Source organism: Vicugna pacos, chromosome 27 (assembly GCF_048564905.1).
Source record: "Vicugna pacos chromosome 27, VicPac4, whole genome shotgun sequence".
Taxonomy (NCBI): domain Eukaryota; kingdom Metazoa; phylum Chordata; class Mammalia; order Artiodactyla; family Camelidae; genus Vicugna; species Vicugna pacos.
In genome coordinates, this window is record NC_133013.1 from 19,221,548 (window position 1) to 19,226,043 (window position 4,496).

Consider the following 4,496-nt stretch of genomic DNA (forward strand, 5'->3'; position numbering starts at 1 on the left):
GGTGTGCATGACTTTGGTGTGATCAAGGAACAGAGAAAGCAAGTGGGCTGAAGCACAGTGAGTGAGTGGCAAGGTGATACCAGAAGAGGCTGGAGGATGGGTCAAACCAAGGCAGGCCTTATAGGTCTGGTTAAAGATTTCAGTCTTTATCTTAAAGCAATGGGAAGCTACTGGTTTTAAGTATGTAAGTAGATGATTAGATTCAGGATTTTAGAAGATCACTTTTGCTTCAGCGAGAAGAAATTAGAGTAAAAATAAAATCTAGATCAGTTAGGAGTCCACTGCAGAAATCCAGACAAGAGATGGTGGTCATATGGGATGAGAGAGCAGCGGTGGAGATGGAGTGGTTGACAGATGGGGTTGAGAGTAATCTGAGAGGTAAAGGTGATAGGGCTTGGTGATGACGTGGATTTTGAAATGAGAGAGAGAAGCAGTATAGAGCATGTGCAAGAAGCTAATGGCCCAGTCACAGGGTAGAAACAAGGGAACATGGAAAGTCAGTTACCTTGACTCTCACCAATACCATTTAAGTGCTCCCTGCTCATGGCTGGGGAGCTTGGTGGGGAGCAGGTGGCAGAGCCACAAAGCAAGTCACACATTGTCCCTTAAGAGTTCACAGCTTATGAGGTAGGCACACCGGTACAACATGAGAAACAAGGTGATAGAAAAAGACTCAGTTTATGTTATAAGCCAGCAACCCGTGTCTGTTAAATGCTGTTGGGAAGTCGGGAGAGGAGGGGCCAGAGCCTGGGGAGGTCTTAAGTTTGGAGACACCGTGCTAACTCCACAGGCAGCTGTGAGGTTTCCCCTCTCCTACAAGAAGCTGGAGAGGGCTGCAGAGTGGGAGGGAGAGGGAGCCAGGCTGTGGGCCACCTGCTTCATCCTCGCAGAGCAGGAAGGTGCACATGTGGAACAGCCTACTCACGACATGGACAGTACTGGGGTCCGTGAGAGCCCCAAATTCGTTAGAGACAAAGATTTTGTTTCTGACTTCACAGATAGACTGAAGCCTAGAGTGATCAACTGACCTGGCAAAGACAGTCGGCTGGTAAATAACCACACCAAAACTAGAGGTTGGCTCTTCTGATTCCTGGTTCTGTGATGCTTCCACACCCTGCCTCCGAGATCTAGGGTCGCTCACAAACACGGAGTCCACGTCGCATTCCTAGTTCAGTTTAGGGTTATGCCTGCTTGTGCTAATAATGCAGCTTTTGTGTCCCTCCATGTCCTCTAACTGGCTCCTTCTTGTGGAACACTCTTCTAAGACATTTCACATTAATCCAGTACAAAATTCTCAGAATGTCACTTCTGAGGAAGATCATACTCAACGCTGAACTTTCTCATTCCACATCGTTGCCCCTGGCCAATCAGAACACTTCCACCCCTGGGAGATGGTGCCCCTGGATCGCACATGAATTACCTCTTACCTCTGCCTGCCAGGCTTTCCCCTTACTGTCTCATCTGATTTTTATAAATTATTGCTGTCATTTAACATACTGATCATATTTGATTTAGAACAATGCTTGGGTAGATAAGATAAAGGAAGGTATACTCTCATATGACCGTAAAAGTGATGTAAAACCATTCCTAGCCAATAGGAATGTAGTTTCCTCTCCTGTTTTCAGGCCTGGATCACATCGGGAAATATTAACTGACAACTGAGCAAGTTCACTCCTGGTGAAGGACTCACTCAAGTATTTACCGAGCTCTTTAGCACACTGCTTTCTGGGGAACCCAGTCAAACTGGAGGGGAGTAGGCAGGAGAAGAATGATAGAGGATATAATAAAGTTATTCTGAGGTTCATGCATTTATACATGTCCTGTCAGAGCAGAGTACCTCATTGGAAGAGGCTTAGAAATCTAAGGCATGGAGGCCAAAATTTATATAGTGATATTAAAAAAATCAAAAGAGTTCTAATCAAGTAGCTACTGTACTATTATGCAGATCTGTACTATACAAATTGTGCCTCAGGGAAACCAAATTGTTGATTAGGGGAGTTCTCTTTATAGAAGCTTTCCAGCTAATAAAAGAAGAAATGACAGCTGTATCACCACCTGTCACACCCAAGTGAGGTAAGGGCTTATCAAAGGCTGCTAACATCGTAAGTAAAGAGACAAAACAACAACAAAACCACCAGGTACCTCTTGATACAAGTACATAAGAACACTATGGAGTATTCGTGCTCCCCCCCTAATCTGAATCTGATCTTATTTACAGATCCAACTACCAATATTAGAAAATTAGAGGATAGAGGAGTATGTTAAAGGACCCTATAGGATGAAATTAGGAAAATACAGACCTGTGGGAGACACTTAAAGAGTAAGGTTTTTTCTCCCCAACAAATGAGGTAAGAAAAGGAGAGAGAAGAGGGAGGACTTTTGATCAAGACTTGTAAGGAACATATCAACCAATCAAATGTAGAGACCTTATTTGGATTTTGGTTCAGACAAACTGAAAAACCAAAGGTGGGGGGAAAGGCAGGGGGAGAGGAGAGTGCATGCTTAGTATGCACAAGGCCCTGGATTCAATTCCCAGTAACTCCTCTAGAAATAAATAAATAAACCTAATTCCCCCGCCCCCAAAAGTATAACTAGGGAAACGTGAATGTTAACTGGAGTATTTGATATTTTTCACCAAATACCTTTTAGGAGTAATAATCGTATCATGGCCATGTTTAGTAGAAGAGATACCTTTGAAAGCAGTGATTCTCAGACTTGAGCATGCATTAGAACCACCTGGAAGGCTTATTAATCTACATGTTGCTAAGCCCCACCTCTAGAGTTTCCAGTTCAGTAACTCTGGGGTGGGGACTCTTTCTAACAAGTTCCCAGGTGATGACAATGCTACTGGTCTGGGCTCACATTTTAAGAATTTACTGTGCTGCTGTAACCAGATTTTTTTTTTCTGATCAATTATCTAAAGAAAGGGTTTAGGTATCAGCTGAGTTCTATTCCCCATGAGCTACAGCACTCAGCATCCTACATAATGGAAGAGAACTCGTGTTCCAAGGCTGATGTATTAATTTAGTCTGTATTGACATAGGAAGGCTGAAATAAAAAACCCTCAGTTTACCACTTTTCTCTGGAGAGTGTTAAATGCCCAGCTCCCTCCTCAACCACTTACATCTGCTGTTAGCACCCCACCTTACTCCGTGAGGATCAAGGACCCCAGCACAGGATCCTGGAAAGCTGTTGGGAACTCTGGGTACATCCCTCCATCATTTCCAAATTCAGAGTGGTCTAGTGGATGTAATATGGGTCCTCCAGTCCTGCGGTGTCTCAGACACTCTAACATATCCCAGAGCTGGTCTGTTCTATGCTGCTGAAGAGGAGACCAGCAGACAGATTCTGGCTCTTCTGTTAACTGTGTGACTCATAATGAGTCAATTAGCATTTTAAGGCCCTAGGTTTTCAACAGGTAAAAAAACAAGTCCCTCAATATGAGAGAAAACGGGACACCTGGAGAAATACTAGCCAGAGTTCCTCAGAAAAAAGACACTAGCAACAAAACTGTAACATTAAACTTTAGAGATGTTATACTTTATAGTTTAACAACAAAGTGCTTGAGTGTGTGCGTGCGTGTGTGCGTGTGCAGGTGTGTATTAGATCCTCACAACAACCTTGTGAGGTAGGTAAGGTAGGACATGAGAGAAGGTGAAAGTCTGGCCAAGTTAAGTGTCAGGGCCAGGACTCAAACACGTCTTCTCATGAAGTCAGTGTCCCTTCCAACACACTGCCTTCCCTCAATTTTTTCAATTAAATATAGGACTATATTTCAATTAAATATAGTGCATAAAATGAGTGACCCTAAAAGGATCAGAGTTGCACTAACTTAAAACTTAAGGGCCAATGACCCAGCTAATTAGAAACCAAGAGTTATTTCCTTCAGCTAAAGACCAGAAAGAATCCCTGCAGTACCGTTTAACGTTCTCAGCAATTTTGCTTCCACAATTTTACCGTCCTCTTCTGGGGCCCTGAGGCTTGTCCATCACAGGATACTTTCTATGCCTCGGATGGCAGCAAACCTTCAGTGACAGTACCTCACACACTGCTGTACAAGGAGCTTCGGAAATTCTTTCAGCCTCTGAGTCACAAGACCGCAGACATCCTCTACGGTAATTCTGCCTCGTCATGGCAATGAGACATCTGGTGACTACTGCCTGCATAGCACTGGATTAAGAGAGTGTTTTCTGTTTCATTATATTTATATGTTCACATCCCAAATCTTCTACTTCCAATCTTAGATTTCTTGCAAGTTCTGGGCTTGTGGGGTTGCACTAATAAATTTCTTGAGTAATAAAACTGATAAAAGCAACCAACCTTGGACTGAGTGTCTTTTAAGGGCCCAGTATTACATTAAGGGCTCTGTATAAGATCTCAAATGTTAACCATTAATAATGATCATGTGACTACATTTATCTCATTTCACTTTTAGTAACCAGGCATCAATCATTAAACATGTTTTTGTGTCTCAGAATCAGTCAAAACCACTAAAA